Genomic DNA, 19,429 nt, shown 5'->3' with positions numbered 1-19,429 from the left:
ACTGATACATGCTGCAACATGGATGAACCTTGAAGATACTATGCTAAGGAAAAGAAGCCCACATACAGGTTTCTCCAACTATTAGAAAGCAGAGTGTTCCTATGAAAACTATTGTAAGCTACAATGGCTTAAAGCAAAACAATTCCACTAATGTATATGGCAGATTTTTTAGCATTCCTAGCCCCCAAAAATACCCACTTTTTGTTTTTTCTGATACCTTAGGACAGATCTTGTTAATGGATGCACAAAATAAACTAGTATAAAGCGTTGATGCTCACCCAGTTCAAAGCTCTGGCAGCCTGATGCTGAGATGCTGAGTGTAGTTCCCAGAGCAGGAGGTTGGTGGGACCCCTCTTGCTGCTGAGTGCTCACTGCCTCTAGGTTCGCTGCAAAACAAATGCTAAATGCTACCTTCATTTTTCACCTTTTTTTCATAAAAGTGAAAAGCCTTTTAGAACTTCTTTTGGTTAGCAAAAACAGGCACTAACATAGGTCTTTTGCACAAGTGAAGTGACATAGCATGAACTTTCAGTAAGCAGGGGATATCTGTAATTTCATTTATGTGAAATGTCCAGAGTAGGAAAATCTATTGAAATAGAAAGATCTGTGGTTTCTTGAGGATGGAGGGGCTAGGGGATAGAGGAGTGATAGCTAAAGGATGTATTTCCTTTAAAAAAAAAAAAGGAAATGAAATTCACATAACATAAATCATTTTAAAGTGCATAGTTCAGAGGTATTATTATATTCAGAATGTTATGACTTTGTTAAAAACAAAGGAACTCCATACAAATATTTGTACAAGAATGTTTATGGCAGCATGCTGTGCAACTACCACCTGTACCTAGATCCGAAACATTTCCATCACCCCCAAAGAAAATCCTATATCCATTAAGTAGTCGGTCCCTATTCACTCCTCCCCTAGGACCTGGCAACCACCAATTTATTTTCTCTATATATAAATTTACCTATTCTAAACTTCTCATATAAATGGAATCCTACAATATGTGGCTTTTTGTATCTGGCTTCTTCCACTGAGCATGAAGTTTTGAGGTTCACCTATGTTGTAGCAGATATCAGTACTTCATTCCACCTTATGGCTGAGTACTAGTCCATTGCAGTGCTATGCCATTTTGTATTTATTCATTTATTGCCTACTGTGAATACTACTGCTATTAACATTTGTGTACAAGTATCTGTTAGAGTACCTGTTTTCAATGCACTTGGGTATATACCCAGGAGTGGAATTGCTAGGTCTTATGGTAATTCTGTTTAACTTACTGAGAAATTGCCAAACTGTTTTCCATAGCAGCTGCACCACTTTACAATCTCACCAGCAGTGAGAAATTGGAACCCAAGGGTTCCAATTTTTCCACATCCTCACAAACACTTGCGTTTCTTTTTTTAAAATTATAGCCAGCCGGGGCGGAGCCAAGATGGCGGCGTGAGTAGAGCAGTGGAAATCTCCTCCCAAAAACACATAGAGCTATGAAAATATAACAAAGAAAAATCTTCCTAAAATAGAGACCACAGGACACAGGACAACATCCAGACCACATCCACACCTGCAAGAACCCAGCGCCTTGTGAAGGGGGTAAGATACAAGCCCCAGCCCGGCGGGACCCGAGCACCCCTCCCCCCGGCTCCGGCGGGTGGAGAGAAACCGGAGCGGTTTTTTTTTTTTTTTTTTTTTTTTTTTTTGGCGAGCGCTTTTTGGAAGCCTTAGAGGGACGGGCCCCCGTTGCTGGGGAGGCAGGGTGGCGGGACCGGTGAGGAGGTGCCTGGGAACGGCGCCAGAGGACAAAGAATATCCCGCGTTTCTCCCTGCGAGACCTGGGGGAGGGTGCCTGAGACCGGTGCCTGAGGACGGAGGAGGTCGCGCGTTTTTCCCCTTTTTTTTTTTTTTTTTTTTTTTCTCTTTTTGGCGAGCGCTTTTTGGAAGCCTTGAAGGGACGGGGGACCCCAGTGCTAGGGAGGCATGGTGGCGGGACTGGTGAGCGGGTGGCTGGGACCGGCGCCTGAGGACAAAGAATATCCCCCGTTTTTCCCTGCGGGACCGGTGGGCGGGTGCCTGAGACCGGCACTTGAGGACAGAGGAAATTGCGCGTTTTTCCCCTTTTTTTTTTCTCTTTTCTGCGAGTGCTTTTTGGAAGCCTAAAAGGGACAGGGACCCCGATGCTAGGGAGGCAGGGCGGCGGGACTGGTGAGCGGGTGCCTGGGACCGGCACCTGAGGACAAAGAATATCCCGCATTTTTCCCTGTGGGACCGGTGGGTGGGTGCCTGAGACCAGCACCTGAGGACGGAAGAAATCGCGCGTTTTTCCCCTTTTTTTTCTCTCTTTTTGCGGAGTGCTTTTTGGAAGCCTTGAAGGGACAGGGACCCCGGTGCTAGGGAGGCAGGGCGGCGGGACTGGTGAGCGGGTGCGTGGGACCAGTGCCTGAGGACAAAGAATATTGAGCATTCCTTCCCTGCGGGACCGGTGGGTGGGTGCTTTTTGGAAGCCTTGAAAGGACAGGGACCCTGGTGCTAGGGAGACAGGGCAGCAGGACCAGTGAGCGGGTGCCTGGGACCGGCACCTGAGGACAAAAAAAAAAAAAAAAATCGCTTGTTTTTTCCTTTTTTTTCCTTTTTTTTTTTCTCTTTCTTTCTGTTCCCTCTCTCATTGTTGCTGTTGTTGTTTTGGTTTGGAGAGTGCTTTTTGGAAATCTTAAAGGGGCAGGACAGGTCACTTAGACCAGAAGCAGGGAATCTGGGGATCTCTGGGCACTCTAACCCCCTGGGCAGCAGGGAGCACAGAGGCCCCTTACGGAGATAAATAGTCTCCTGGCTGCTCCCCCTCCAACGGGGCTCCACCATTTTGGAGGAACAGCCCCAGCCAGGCCAAGCCCACAGCAACAGCGGAGATAAACCCCAAAGCAACTGGGCAGGAAGCAGAAGCCCTGTCTGCGCACAGCTGCCCAGCACAAGCCACTAGAGGTCGCTATTCTCCCAGGAAAAGGCTACAAACCAACAAGAAGGGAAGCTCTTCCAGCGGTCACTTGTACCAGCTCTGCAAACTATCTCTATCACCATGAAAAGGCAAAACTACAGGCAGACAAAGATCACAGAGACAACACCTGAGAAGGAGACAGACCTAACTAGTCCTCCTGAAAAAGAATTCAAAATAAAAATCATGAACATGCTGACAGAGATGCAGAAAAAAATGCAAGAGCAATGGGATGAGATGCAGAGAAAAATGCAAGAGCAGTGGGATGAAGTCCGGAAGGAGATCACAGATGTCAGGAAAGAGATCACAGAAGTGAAACAATCCCTGGAAGGATTTATAAGCAGAATGGATAAGATGCAAGAGGCCATTGAAGGAATAGAAGCCAGAGAACAGGAACGTATAGAAGCTGACATAGAGAGAGATAAAAGGATCTCCAGGAATGAAACAACACTAAGAGAAATATGTGACCAATACAAAAGGAAAAACATTCGTATTATAGGGATACCAGAAGAGGAAGAAAGAGGAAAAGGGATAGAAAGTGTCTTTGAAGAAATAATTGCTGAAAACTTCCCCAAACTGGGGGAGGAAATAATCGAACAGACCATGGAATTATACAGAACCCCCAACAGAAAGGATCCAAGGAGGACAACACCAAGACACATAATAATTAAAATGGCAAGGATCAAGGACAAGGACAGAGTTTTAAAGGCAGCTAGAGAGAAAAAGGTCACCTATAAAGGAAAACCAATCAGGCTAACATCAGACTTCTCAACAGAAACCCTACAGGCCAGAAGAGAATGGCATGATATACTTAATGCAATGAAACAGAAGGGCCTTGAACCAAGGATACTGTATCCAGCACGACTATCATTTAAATATGATGGTGGGATCAAACAATTCCCAGACAAGCAAAAGCTGAGGGAATTTGCTTCCCACAAACCACCTCTACAGGGCATCCTACAGGGACTGCTCTAGATGGGAGCACCCCTAAAAAGAGCACAGAACAAAACACACAACATATGAAGAATGGAGGAGGAGGAATAAGAAGGGAGAGAAGAAAAGACTCTCCAGACAGTGTATATAACAGCTCAATAAGCGAGCTAAGTTAGGCAGTAAGATACTAAAGAAGCTAACCTTGAACCTTTGGTAACCAAGAATCTAAAGCCTGCAATGGCAATAAGTACATATCTTTCAATAGTCACCCTAAATGTAAATGGACTTAATGCACCAATCAAAAGACATAGAGTAATAGAATGGATAAAAAAGCAAGACCCATCTATATGCTGCTTACAAGAAACTCACCTTAAACCCAAAGATAAGCATAGACTAAAAGTCAAGGGATGGAAAAACATATTTCAGGCAAACAACAGTGAGAAGAAAGCAGGGGTTGCAGTACTAATATCAGACAAAATAGACTTCAAAACAAAGAAAGTAACAAGAGATAAAGAAGGCCACTACATAATGATAAAGGGCTTAGTCCAACAAGAGGATATAACCATTCTAAATATATATGCACCCAATACAGGAGCACCAGCATATGTGAAGCAAATACTAACAGAACTAAAGAGGGAAATACACTGCAATGCATTCATTGTAGGAGACTTCAACACACCACTCACCCCAAAGGATAGATCCACCGGGCAGAAAATAAGTAAAGACACACAGGCACTGAACAACACACTAGAACAGATGGACCTAATAGACATCTATAGAACTTTACATCCAAAAGCAACAGGATATACATTCTTCTCAAGTGCACATGGAACATTCTCCAGAATAGACCACATACTAGCTCACAAAAAGAGCCTCAGTAAATTCCACAATATTGAAATTCTACCAACCAATTTTTCAGACCACAAAGGTATGAAAGTAGAAATAAATTCTACAAAGAAAACAAAAAGGCTCACAAACACATGGAGGCTTAACAACATGCTACTAAATAATCAATGGATCAATGAACAAATCAAAATAGAGATCAAGGAATATATAGAAACAAATGACAACAACAACACTAAGCCCCAACTTCTGTGGGATGCAGCGAAAGCAGTCTTAAGAGAAAAGTATATAGCAATCCAGGCACACTTGAAGAAGGAAGAACAATCCCAAATGAATAGTCTAACATCACAATTATTAAAACTGGAAAAAGAAGAACAAATGAGGCCTAAAGTCAGCAGAAGGAGGGACATAATAAAGATCAGAGAAGAAATAAACAAAATTGAGAAGAATAAAACAATAGCAAAAATCAACGAAACCAAGAGCTGGTTCTTTGAGAAAATAAACAAAATAGATAAGCCTCTAGCCCAACTTATTAAGAGAAAAAGAGAGTCAACACAAATCAACATAATCAGAAATGAGAATGGAAAAATCACGACAGACTCCACAGAAATACAAAGAATTATTAAAGACTACTATGAAAACCTATATGCCAACAAGCTGGAAAACCTAGAAGAAATGGACAACTTCCTAGAAAAATACAACCTCCCAAGACTGACCAAGGAAGAAACACAAAAGTTAAACAAACCAATTACAAGCAAAGAAATTGAAACAGTAATCAAAAAACTACCCAAGAACAAAACCCCGGGGCCGGACGGATTTACCTCGGAATTTTATCAGACACACAGAGAAGACATAATACCCATTCTCCTTAAAGTGTTCCACAAAATAGAAGAAGAGGGAATACTCCCAAACTCATTCTATGAAGCCAACATCACCCTAATACCAAAACCAGGCAAAGACCCCACCAAAAAAGAAAATTACAGACCAATATCCCTGATGAACGTAGATGCAAAAATACTCAATAAAATATTAGCAAACAGAATTCAACAGTATATCAAAAGGATCATACACCATGACCAAGTGGGGTTCATCCCAGGGATGCAAGGATGGTACAACATTCGAAAATCCATCAACATCATCCACCACATCAACAAAAAGAAAGACAAAAACCACATGATCATCTCCATAGATGCTGAAAAAGCATTTGACAAAATTCAACATCCATTCATGATAAAAACTCTCAGCAAAATGGGAATAGAGGGCAAGTACCTCAACATAATAAAGGCCATATATGATAAACCCACAGCCAGCATTATACTGAACAGCGAGAAGCTGAAAGCATTTCCACTGAGATCGGGAACCAGACAGGGATGCCCACTCTCCCCACTGTTATTTAACATAGTACTGGAGGTCCTAGCCACGGCAATCAGACAAAACAAAGAAATACAAGGAATCCAGATTGGTAAAGAAGAAGTTAAACTGTCACTATTTGCAGATGATATGATACTGTACATAAAAAACCCTAAAGACTCCACTCCAAAACTACTAGAACTGATATCGGAATACAGCAAAGTTGCAGGATACAAAATCAACACACAGAAATCTGTAGCTTTCCTATACACTAACAACGAATCAATAGAAAGAGAAATCAGGAAAACAATTCCATTCACCATTGCATCAAAAAGAATAAAATACCTAGGAATAAACCTAACCAAGGAAGTGAAAGACTTATACTCTGAAAACTACAAGTCACTCTTAAGAGAAATTAAAGGGGACACTAATAAATGGAAACTCATCCCATGCTCATGGCTAGGAAGAATTAATATCGTCAAAATGGCCATCCTGCCGAAAGCAATATACAAATTTGATGCAATCCCTCTCAAATTACCAGCAACATTCTTCAATGAATTGGAACAAATAATTCAAAAATTCATATGGAAACACCAAAGACCCCGAATAGCCAAAGCAATCCTGAAAAAGAAGAATAAAGTAGGGGGGATCTCACTCCCCAACTTCAAGCTCTACTACAAAGCCATAGTAATCAAGACAATTTGGTACTGGCACAAGAACAGAGCCACAGACCAGTGGAACAGATTAGAGACCCCAGAAATTAACCCAAACATATATGGTCAATTAATATTTGATAAAGGAGCCATGGACATACAATGGCAAAATGACAGTCTCTTCAACAGATGGTGCTGGCAAAACTGGACAGCTACATGTAGGAGAATGAAACTGGACCATTGTCTAACCCCATATACAAAGGTAAACTCAAAATGGATCAAAGACCTGAATGTAAGTCACGAAACCATTAAACTCTTGGAAAAAAACATAGGCAAAAACCTCTTAGACATAAACATGAGTGATCTCTTCTTGAACATATCTCCCCGGGCAAGGAAAACAACAGCAAAAATGAGCAAGTGGGACTACATTAAGCTGAAAAGCTTCTGTACAGCGAAAGACACCATCAATAGAACAAAAAGGAACCCTACAGTATGGGAGAATATATTTGAAAATGACAGATCTGATAAAGGCTTGACGTCCAGAATATATAAAGAGCTCACACGCCTCAACAAACAAAAAACAAATAACCCAATTAAAAAATGGGCAGAGGAACTGAACAGACAGTTCTCCAAAAAAGAAATACAGATGGCCAAGAGACACATGAAAAGATGCTCCACATCGCTCATTATCAGAGAAATGCAAATTAAAACTACAATGAGGTATCACCTCACACCAGTAAGGATAGCTGCCATCCAAAAGACAAACAACAACAAATGTTGGCGAGGCTGTGGAGAAAGGGGAACCCTCCTACACTGCTGGTGGGAATGTAAATTAGTTCAACCATTGTGGAAAGCAGTATGGAGGTGCATCAAAATGCTCAAAACAGACCTACCATTTGACCCAGGAATTCCACTCCTAGGAATTTACCCTAAGAACGCAGAAATCAAGTTTGAGAAAGACAGATGCACTCCTATGTTTATCGCAGCACTATTTACAATAGCCAAGAATTGGAAGCAACCTAAATGTCCATCTGTAGATGAATGGATAAAGAAGATGTGGTACATATACACAATGGAATACTACTCAGCCATAAGAAGTGGAAAAATCCAACCATTTGCAGCAACATGGATGGAGCTGGAGAGTATTATGCTCAGTGAAATAAGCCAAGCGGAGAAAGAGAAATACCAAATGATTTCACTCATCTGAGGAGTATAGGAACAAAGGAAAAACTGAAGGAACAAAACAGCAGCAGAATTACAGAACCCAAAAATGGACTAACAGGTACCAAAGGGAAAGGAACTGGGGAGGATGGGTGGGCAGGGAGGGATAAGGGGGGGGAAGAAGAAGGGGGGTATTAAGATTAGCATGCATGGGGGGGAGGGAGAAAGGGGAGGGTGGGCTGCACAACACAGAGAGGACAAGTAGTGACTCTACCACATTTTGCTAAGCTGATGGACAGTAACCGTAATGTGGTTGTTAGGGGGGACCTGATATAGGGGAGAGCATAGTAAACATAGTATTCTTCAGGTAAGTGTAGATTAAAAATTTAAAAAAAAAAAAAGAAAGAAAGAAAGAAAAGGGGGATTACTCCTTAACAGGATAAAACTATTGGTAAATCAAAGATCAACGCATGCTTTAAATATCCTTAATGTTGATCACTTAAAGGGTGTCAGATGATCAGCTATGGAGGTACTCTTTTCTGATAATATTCCTTTCTCTTAATTAAAAAAAAAAAAAAAAAAAGCAGTTACTGTGTGCTGACCTCCAATGAGTTCTGCACAGTGGTATAGAGGGCATGTCAAAGTGTGGGCAAAGGGTCTGTTTGTTTCTACGCAGAAGATCAAGGCCTAGCTTGGATACCCAGAAAATGAACTAAGATACGATATGAGGAGGAGCTTCCGGCATCAGCACTCTCTGGAGGACTCGTGCCGGGGGATGATCATCAAAAAGCCTCCACAGGGATCCGGACGATGCTGCGGTTGTGGCTGCATCCAGCCCACCGTCTCCTGGACTTGCCATAAGAAGGAGGAGGGAGATGTCTAGGCTGGCATGTGCATACAGTGAGACAACGAATTTGACTGGATCTGTACTGTTGGAACTCAACCAGGAGTTGGGAGGGGTGCAAGTTGTAGCACCCCACAATCTCATGACTATAGACTATCTATGGTTAAAAGAACATATGGGATGTGAACAGATCCTAGAAATGGGCTGCTTTAATTTGTCTGATGGTTCAAGTACAGTTGGAAAATATCCATCATATCATAGATAAATTTTCACAAATGCCTAGGGTGCCTAAATGGTTTTCTTGGCTTCACTGGAGATGGCTGGTAATTATAGATTTGCTTTGTTTATGTCACCGTATTCCTATTATGTTAATATGTGTGTGCAAATTAGTTAGTAGTTTAAAACCTATACATACTTAAGGTACTATACAAGAAGATATGTCAAAGAAATAATCAATCCTCCCAAGTTTCCTTCATATGCTACATCTATAGCTTTTCTTCTTCCTTCCTAATTACAAACCTTAAATAGAATTCGTGCCTCATATCGAATTTACCGAGTATCATAATTCCTCCAGGTGGTAAAGATACCTCGAGACAAGTGCTGGGCATAGAAGCCACAGGGCATAAATCTGCAAAGAAGTAAAAAGCTAACCTTTGCAAACAATATGGCTTCTCTCTCACTTACCAACTTTACATTTCCCTGTATGGCCCCGGAAGATGACTGGTTAGCCAGAGACGGGTAAGATTCCTCAAGGGAGGAACAACCTAAGACAGGCACAGTCGCAGGGGGGCCATCAGGTGAGAATTTGGGGATCAACAGAGGTGAGGCTCAGAACCTCACCCCCCCTGCTTTGAGAGAAATCTTCTGCATCCGTGGATGTCTTGCTGCCCTTGTCTAGCCTGGATTAATACTTAGTCCATAGGCACACACCTGATCATCTGATCATCTACATTTGCCTTCTTACAGCACTAAACTATGTTTTCTACCTTTATCTTGCATCTACGTACCACTTCAGCATTTTATTAAAAATAAAAATAATAATAATAATAATAGGAGAAATGTGGGATCAACATATAAATCAAGTACAAAAATCAAATGAATATTCATATTTGACCTGATGGTTTATAGGTCATATTGCATGATCAAAACCGAAAGTTTCTGTGATGAATGCCCTTGTACTGTTCACCATGTAAGAATTTATTCACTCTGTAAGAATTCGTTCACCATGTAAGAACTTGTTCGTTATGCTTCAGAAGATTGGAGACTGACGAGAATTAGGCTTGAGATGGATTAATGATTGTACATTGAGCATTGACCCCCCTATACTGAATTTTATTGTTGTTAACAACCATTTGATCAATAAATATGAGAGATGCCCTCTCAAAAAAAAAAAAAAAAACACCAGTGCTCTCCAATGTATTAACATCCCTTTATGACAAATTGAGGGATGTGTTGCTCTGCGTGACAATTTTTGAAGAGTTAAAAATATGTGTTAGAGTGGTGAGGCTTAGAACCTCACCCCCCCTGTTTAGAGAGAAATCTGCATCCGTGGATGTTTTAAGGCCCTTGTCTAGCTCGGATTAACACATAGTCTACAGGCACACACTTGATCATCTACAATTGCCCTCTTACAGCACTAAACTATGTTTTCTACCTTTATCTTGCATCTACCTACCACTTCAGCATTTTATTAAAAATAAAAATAATAATAATAATAATAATAAAGGGAGAAATGTGGGATCCACATATAAACCAAGTATAAAAATCAAACGAATATTCATATTTGACCTGATTGTTTATAGTTCATGATGCGTGATCAAAACCGAAAGTGTCTGTGATGACTGCCCTTGCACTGTTCACCATGTAAGAACTTATTCACTATGTAAGAACTTGTTCACCATGTAAGAACTTGTTCGTTATGCTTCAGAAGATTGGAGACTGACAAGAATTAGGCTTGGGATTGATTAATGATTGTAGGCTTGGGGTTGATTAATGATTGTGCATTGAGCATTGACCCCCCTATACAGAATTTTATTGTTGTTAACAACCATTTGATCAATAAATATGAGACATGCCCTCTCAAAAAAAAAAAATTATAGCCAGCCTAGTAAGTATGAAGTGTATTTCATTGTGGTTCAGGGTTTCCTTTTGAGGTGATGAATGTTCTAAAATTCTAAAAGTGGTGATTGTTACCCATTATCTGTGAGTATACTAAAAAACATTAAAATTGTGCACTTTAAATGGGTGAATTATATGGATATGAATTATCTCACAATAAAGTTATTATATTAAAAAAATGACTGGTACAGGCAACAATATGGATGAATCTCACAGATTCTGAGCAACATAAGCCAGACATAAAATAGTTCATATGATTTATTTCATTTATATGAAGTTCTAGAACAGGCTAAACTATAGCACACATACAAAAATTCGAAGTGTTAGCTCAGGGCATGGAGATTGATAAGGAAAAGACACCTGAGAACTTTTATTGTGATGGAAAGATTCTATATATAGATGGGATTATGGTTACATGGGTGTTAGGGATATGGGCTACATGGGTATATCCATTGGTCAAAACTGTACACTCAAGATCAGTGCATTTTAATGTTTGTAAATTTTCCAAAAAATAAAATGGGGGGTGAGAAGGGGAGGTATAGAAGAAACAAGAATGGCAGAATGTTACAGTACTGAAATAGGATGATGGGAACCTGGGGGTTTCACTATTCTTGGTTTATATAATTTGGAATTATCTCTAATATAGACCTTTTAAAAATCTTTCTTTACAATTATAGAGTCTTTCAAATCATGGAAGACTGAGTAATGAAATTGAAAACTATAAACTATTAATCATATATAGTTAAAAAATCAAGTTCAAGACATATATATGACCATCTTAGACTTGGGGAAAAGAAGACAAACCGAAAAGTATACCTATCTTTAATGCTATAACAAGGGCATGCACCAAAAATGTTAGCCAGTGGTTAACTCTCTGGTAGGACAACAGTGATATATTTTTCTTTCACTTCCTCTGTATTTTCCAAGTATTCTACTGTAAACGTTTATTGTTTTTATAATAATATAGAAATAGCCATTAGGAGCCAGCTTTGGACCAAAAGAAACTTGAGATTGGATCCGGATCCACTACACACTAGGTTGTATGATCTTAGGCAAAATTATTTACCTTTAATCTCCTGGGTTGTTTTTTTTTTTTTGTATTTTTACCTCCCATCTATATGGAAGGTATATGTAATAATACCTATCTCATTAGGTAATTGGGAACTTTAATAAGCATTGTACCTGCACAATATCTGGCATGTGGTAAGTGCTCAAGAAACAGTGGCTATTTTTTTCATCTGTTACGTGAAGATAATAACAGCACCTACCTAAAGGCTGTTATGAGGATTACAAGAGATAACTGGCACACTATAAATACTAAATGTGACAGTACTATTTTCAGTAAGAAAAAATGTTTAAGAAAAGCCTCCTTTCAAAAAGCTAAACACAGAGTAACCATGAATTCCTTCTAGGTACACACCCCCCAAAAATGAAAACATATGTCCACATAAAAACTTGTACATGAATGCTCATAGCAGCATTGCTTATAGCCCCAAAGTAGAAACAGCCCAAATGTCCATCAATGGATATATAATATGTGGTACATCCATATAATGGAATATTATTCAGCCACAAAAAGGAATAAAATATTGATTCATGCTACAACAATGAAACTTGAAAACTTATCAAAGAAGGCAATCACAATAGGCCACATGTTGTATGAATGCATTTATATGAGATGTCAAGACTAGGAAAAGCTATATAGGAAGCAGATTAGTGGTTGCCTAGGTTTTAGGGCAGAAGATGAGAGTGACTGGGAGATGGTGGTGATAGCTAAAGGGTATGAGTTTCTTGTGGAGGGGTGATGAAAATGTTCTGGAATTAGTTAGTAGTGATAGTTGCACAACTTCGTGAATACATTAAAAAGTACTGAATGTGTACATTAAAAGGGTAGATTTTATGGTATATGAATTACATCTCAATTACAAAGAAGAAAAATCCCAAACCCTTTCTTCCTTTCTCTACCTCAAAAGCACAACTTATGAAAAGAAAATTTAGTTTTTTCCTTCATCTATCTCCTACCTTGAACTGTAGTTATTTATGTGGCTTTTTCTCCTTTAAGAACTAAAAGCATCCTGAGGGCCAGCTCCTCATCTGATTCATCTATTGATCCTCCTACATCTCCAAGTAGTGATGTGGGCCTAGCAGATGCCAATAAATACTTGCTGAATGAGTAACTGCATGACTCCTTTGCATACACACAGTGTTTTATATCTATCAAAGTGCTTTGGTTCATACTTTTAATTTGAACTTCACAACAATCCTGTGAGGAAACTATTATCATCTCCATTTAACAAGGGTGAACTGAAGGCAATGTGGTACTGAGGATCAGCACTGGCCTGGGGTCTAGGGTCTTGTGCTCCAGGTCAGGCTCTGTCTCTGCCTGCCTGTGTGACCCTGAGTGAGGCATTTCACAGTCAGCCTATTCTCCCATCTGTAAAATGAGAGGTAGACTCCGAGATGAGCTACAACCCCCTCTGATGCTACTATCCTATGATTCTGAGGACATTCTGCTAGGTAGCAGTAGAGTGGAGACCTGAGTCATCCATATTCTTTATCCTCTGGACATGCTGCCTCCCACTGAGGGAGGTGCCCCCTGCCAGAGGGACAACTGACTCCCTTTCAACATTTTGAATTATGCAAAAAGATGTAAATGTTTCCTTTCACTCTATTTGCAATGGTTTTCCTACTGCAGCAATCCCACAGAGGAGAAAAAATGCACTTCCATGCATAAAGGTCACTGGAACCAGCATAATAAAATAAATAAGAAGATTTGGGCTATTGAGTGTGATAGACATAAGGGTCAAATCCCGGGGCTGCTGCAACCTACCTTCTGTGTGACAGCATCTCCAAACCTCAGTTTCCTAATATGTACAATAGGGATGATACTGCCTACTTTCACAGAGTGATGAGGAATGGAAGAGCCCCACATGTAAAATGTCTGACACTGAGCCTGGTAAATATTTATTGAACATTCTAAGCATTTTACAAGTGTTATCTGACAGACTCCTCAAAACAACCCTATGGGACAGGTACTATCATTATCCTCATTTCACAGATGAAGGATCTGAGGCACAGAGAAGTAATTTGTCCAAAGTTACAGTCATTAAAAAGAAAGTCAAATAGATATTAAATAGTTTAACTCCAGGACCCAGGCCATTGACTACCAAAAAGTTACTACCTTTAATCAGACTGTGTCCAAGCAGTCTTGCCAAAAGAAACTTTGTCTCTTACCATTCCTTAGGGTTAAGCTAAGGAGTCAAAATTTCCTTGACTCTGTTGGTCTCAAACACAAATTTAAGAAGTGCATTTCAGGGTCATGGGCTAAGTTGTACAAGGACAGCATCTGGGAAAGATGTGGTTGGTAGGACAGGTACATTAGCAAGCATCTTTGGAACAAAGTTCTTGGCCATCTTTGAAGCTTCTTGCTCAAATGATTTCATATGGAACTGACTGAAGCTTTCTCTGTGGAAGTCCATTCTAAGAAATGCTGTACTTTGTGGGAGGCTTCTTATGAAAACTCACCTTGATTGTCTTCTCTGCCTGAATGGTTTCTGTACTGACATTTGAGCTATGTGAAAATATTTCCTTGATATTTTCAGAACATTGCTTTTCAGTGATCATAGCTAATTTATCTGCCTTCTCCTAAGGCCACAAGTACTTTAAGGCAGTAGAAGGGAACAGAGAGAAAAGGGAGCATATTTTGATAATGCTGTTTTCTCTAACTGAATTAAGAACATCTGCAGTCTTGGATTTTGCCTGTAACTTGCATCTTTCCGATCCTGCTATGATTCAAGGTACTTCTCAGGGGGAAGACTTTGAAGTTTCACCCTCTAACTTTACTCCTAGCAGAAATGTTAAGGAAAACTCAGCGAATCAATCTGGAAACACTTCCTTTCAAATTCAGGTGCAGTTCTGTTATAGCCAGATATCCAACTCAAGAAGAAACCAGGTAAGCCATTGGCACCCAAGCATTCAGGCCTCAACTGATGAAGCCTCTTGACCAGAAATGCTCGACTTCCATTCTGAGAGAGGCTCCCTAAAAAGCTTAGGAATAAGCAGTTTTATGCTTTCTGAAAACAGAATTTGGGAGTTATGGACAAGGACAAAATGTTATCAAGATCCTGATCCTCACACTGCCTCTACAGTAGCTACCTGTGCAAGGTCTGAACATGTTCCACACCACCCCACCCCCGCCAAGAAAATGGGGCTAATACCTCCCAGATAGCTTCAGGGAGGATTAAGGATTATTCTTGGCATTCAGCTCTGTCACATTCTACCAGTTGTGACCTTGTTCATCCTAAAGTAAGCTATTAAATATAAAAATGCAAACAGTGATCCATGAATCTGACTCTACAGTAGAATGAGAATTTTCTTTCCACAAGGCCTCTGACATGCTTCCTATACTTCAACCTGTTGGTGAATCCTCCTCTTATTCAGGCCTCAAGTTTTTGAGGCATTAGTCACTAATGCTACAAGGTCCACTGAGGAGTCAGCAGCTATTACTAATAGCACAAAAATGAACCCCAGAACTCTCAGAGTTTCAGTTAGGCCTGAATTCACCTTGAGGAAACCAAAGTGGTGCCCCTTTATCACCAAACACAGGCTCTTGAGGGCAATCAATAAGGGCTAGTGATAAGGGTATATTACATCATTTAGTCTTCATAAACCCATTGAAAGGTAGGTGCTGGCTTAAGTCTCACTTCAAAGGTAAGGAAACTGTAGTCTAGAGAAGACATGTGATTTATCCTCAGTCACAGAGTTAAGAAGGTACAGACATAGTTTCAAATATAGCCCTATTACTAATAGCTATGTAACCTCCAGCATATTTTTTAACTTTCTAGAGGCTCAGTTTCCTCATTTGTAAAGTAGGGATAAAGAGAATACCTACCTTACAGGGGATTTCTGAGGATTAAATGAGATATTGTAGGAAAAGTGTCCAGCAAGTGCCTGGCACACAGTAAGTATTCAACACATGTTAGCTTTTTACAGGTCAAAATTACAGGAGTTTGACATCATTTTCACATAATAACAGAACTTAAAATACTGAAAGATCACTTAGTCCTATTATAATACGTTAGTATGAACTCCTCTACTATATCCTTGATAAGAAGTGACAAAACCTCTGCCTGAATACCTACAATGATGGGTAACTCACACCCACAAGGCAGCCCATTTTATTTTTAGAAAGCCAATTTCTATCAACCAACGTCTACTCCCTTGGAATTTCCATCCTTTGATCCTAGTGCTGCCTTCCAGAATCACACAGAGAAAATCCAGTTCCCTTTCCACATGATACAGCTCTTCAAGTGTTTGAAGGTAGGCGCTGTGTTCTTCCAGCCTCTTAGCTTTGGTCCTTTCAGCTCTTCCTCATGTGTCACAGTCCCGGAGAAGACAGACCTGCATTTGAATTCTGACCCTTTCCCTTAATAACTGTGTGACCTTAAGCAAGTTATTTAACCTCTCTGAACTTGTACCTTCTTATGTATAATAGGGGAAACGATTTAACCTCAAAGGGCAGTCATGAGAGTTAAATTAGATAAAGAAAGAACACGACCCTAGCACAAAGCCCAACATACACCAGGCTCTCAATAAATGTCATACACCTCTTAGGATGTATTCCAATTAGTAAATATTTCTCAAAGTGAATTAGCCAGAATTAAAATATACCACCAAGGGACTGGTTTCTGATGGCAACTGGCATAGCTTGGGTTTCTGAAGAGCTGTCTTAGATAGTTAAGAAGAAAGTGCAGCCTAGCAGTTGTGTAGGTCCACTGGCAATGGCAGTGCAAAGCTACTGTGGAGAATCTGGAAAGGTGAAGATGGAAGAAGAAAAGAAACAGGATGGCTCATCAAACTGGTGACCTAAAAGAAAAGGCAAGTATCACCATATTAGATGTTGTCTATGACCCCCTCTCTTTAACCCAGGACTGCACATGTGGGCCATATGCCCTAATACGAAAAGGAGAGAAGAAAAATAAAAATTTTAGTTAACTAAAGAGTAATCAGAGTCACAGTTCTGGGTTTTCCTAGCAGTTCGCTCCTCAAGATTCACAGATGTTTAGCCACGGTTTCAAGATCTTCATGTATTCTTCTAATTCTGATTTCCAGGTGTGTGAAATACCTTACATAGGATGTCTCGAGTCAATACTGACTTCCTTCCAGCTAGAAAAACTGTCAGCTGTTTGAAAACTCTAAAACTCAAAACTGGCAAAGCGTCAATCACCATAATTATTATACATATTCTCTTTCCTTCAGTGATCCCAAGAGAAGGAGTCCCAGGCAGAAATATGGGATGTGGTTCAATTATTCTGCAGGGATGACCCAAAGCACTGCTTCTACAAATTGAGCTTGACTTGAACATTAGTGTCCCAAAAGAGGTCAAAAGATGGAAGGATAGCAGGACCCCAGAATTAAAGCACCATGATCACAAACTATGGTTTCCCACCTGCCAATCAAATATAACAACCTTCAGTGAAGAAATCCATTGTTTGTCTCAAACTCAGCCCAAAGAAGGAGCCCTACTAGTTACTTCTTGATCTGTGATAGAGGATCTGGTTATTATACTCAACAGCTGAGGTTCAATTTAATCTCTTTAAAAATGTAATAATTGCAAAGAAACCAAAATTCAAACCAGGTATAGCCTTAAGTAGTTTCATCACCATAGTGAACAGAGATTAGCCACTCAAGGACTGTAACGTATAGAAAGCTTAGTGCAGGCTGCTGGGCATACCTATACCCCAGGTGGGAATTTCATAATGTTTTTGAGTCAGGTGTCGTCAGAACAGTTTTCTTCTAAAAAATGATTGAGACTTTGTTAAAAGGGAACACTTAACTGTCATTTACCGTGGTCATCTACCCCATCCTTGGGAAGAATGGGGAAGCTATGGCCACCCTACCAAGCTTCCAAACTCACAAACTTGAGAGGAAAACTTTAAAGTTGCTCTACTAGTACCGCAGCAAGTTAAATAAAGTCACAGAAGAAAAGGACATCTTTTCTTAGGCTGTTAGACATTAGTCATAAGTCCTGACACCTCTTTTCTAGAGACCCTGTTAGCTACACCTGCAGAGGAGAGCCAGAGGTCACTAAACAAATTCAACCTGGCTGACAAGGGGGCAGCTTTCAGTAACAAGAATTGGACCCTGCTGGTTCACAACTGCTTTTCTACTCCATACTTCCTATTTACCCTTTGAAGTGGGTACTGATAGCCAGGTCCCAAGTAAAGGCCCTTTGTACGGGTGCTACAATCGCCCCGGAGGAAACACCTAGGCAGAGTTCAGTCTGGTGCCAGGATGGGCCACTGAAGGTATCTGCAGCTGCAAGAAGCCTAGACACGTACACATGGACGGACACCGGACGGACACACAGACACACACGGGGTAGGGGGCGGGGAGCGAGCAAGAGGGTAGGAGAGAAGGAAACTAAGAGAGATCAGGTCCACCTGCCTCCTTCTTCTTGAGACCTGCGCCAGATCAGATGTCAAACAAAAACTCCGCAAAAAAGTCCCTTGATGGGACGACTTTCATCTCTTCCTCGTTAGAGCCTCCCCAGACTCCCAGAGCCTTCTCCCACAAGTCCCGGCCAGCCCTCCATTCCCACCCCGTCCCCGGCCCACTCTGCCCTCCGCCCCAGCGAGGCCTGCCTCTTCTCCGGACACCCCGGAGCCCCGAAGCAGGAGAGCTCAGGCCCCCGGGTAGGGCTGGGGCCGGCCGAGAACGGGCGGCCCGTGTGCCCGGGGCTGCGGAAGCCGCTCCTTGCCTCGGAGCCCTCGGAGGGCAGGGGGCGGCGGCTATCCGTACCTGTCAGGCCTTTTCCCAGGACCGGCGGCGGCGCAACTTCAAGAGCCCATGTCCGTCGGGGGTCCCGGCCCCTCTCCCCGGAGGGGGGGCGCGGATCCCGGGGAGGGGGCTGGGGGGCCCGGGCAGCCCTAGCCCCTTCCCATGCTCCCTGCCCGGCGCCTGGCCGGGGCCGGACAGCGCCTCCGCCCGCCCCTGCGCACCGCCTCACACCGCGCTCACACACACTCACACTCCCTCGCGCGCTCTCACACACGCACTCCCCTCCCTCCTCCTCTGTTTATCTCCTCCAGCTGTCTAGGGACCCGGGAGAAGCCCGGCACTGCGCCTGCGCCACGCAGTCTCCGCCCCCGTCCCGCGCCTCACAGCCGGCGGCTACGCTACGGAGACGGCGCGCGTCAGTTTCCAGAATGGCGAGTCGGGCCCCTCCACCACCCGCTCCCGGTCAACGTCTGCTGCCGGCGGCGCCTACTAACCTGCTAGTGGGGGAAGCCCTGTATGGCCGTGACCAATCCACTTCGCGGCCCGCTGGACCAGTAGCCAGTGGGCGGGCGGGAAAGCCGGGCTTAACCTAGGGGCATCATGGGAGTTGTAGTTTTGCTTCGTCGAAGAGCTCCTGCAGAGCGGGCTCACCCCCGCCCTGTTGCTATTAGTTACTCGGACGCACATCCCAGCTCAAATCCTGTAAAGTGCTCCCTCACGTCAGTTCTGAGACAACCACCATACTCACCCATTGGCCCCCAGAA

At 42.0% G+C, this 19,429-nt stretch overlaps 1 protein-coding gene across 4 annotated transcripts in view; it reads right to left on the bottom strand.

The window, feature by feature from the left end:
* Window positions 1-19,003, bottom strand: part of WDTC1 (WD and tetratricopeptide repeats 1) — a 116,717-nt gene extending 97,714 nt beyond the window's left edge. The window contains exons 1-3 of one of the 4 annotated variants that reach the window (XM_073233460.1): window positions 18,687-19,003; window positions 1,279-1,483; window positions 279-386 (exon numbers count right to left, since the gene is read on the bottom strand). The gene's annotated coding sequence lies outside the window, so the exon portion shown is untranslated. The remainder of the gene's footprint in view (window positions 1-278; window positions 387-1,278; window positions 1,484-18,686) is intronic. The other 3 variants (XM_037017821.2, XM_037017820.2, XM_037017823.2) reach the window with 3 other exon arrangements.
* Window positions 19,004-19,429: the final 426 nt, after the last annotated feature.

Source organism: Manis javanica, chromosome 4, assembly GCF_040802235.1.
Source record: "Manis javanica isolate MJ-LG chromosome 4, MJ_LKY, whole genome shotgun sequence".
Classification (NCBI taxonomy): Eukaryota; Metazoa; Chordata; class Mammalia; order Pholidota; family Manidae; genus Manis; species Manis javanica.
This window is presented reverse-complemented; position numbering and strand designations above follow the sequence as displayed.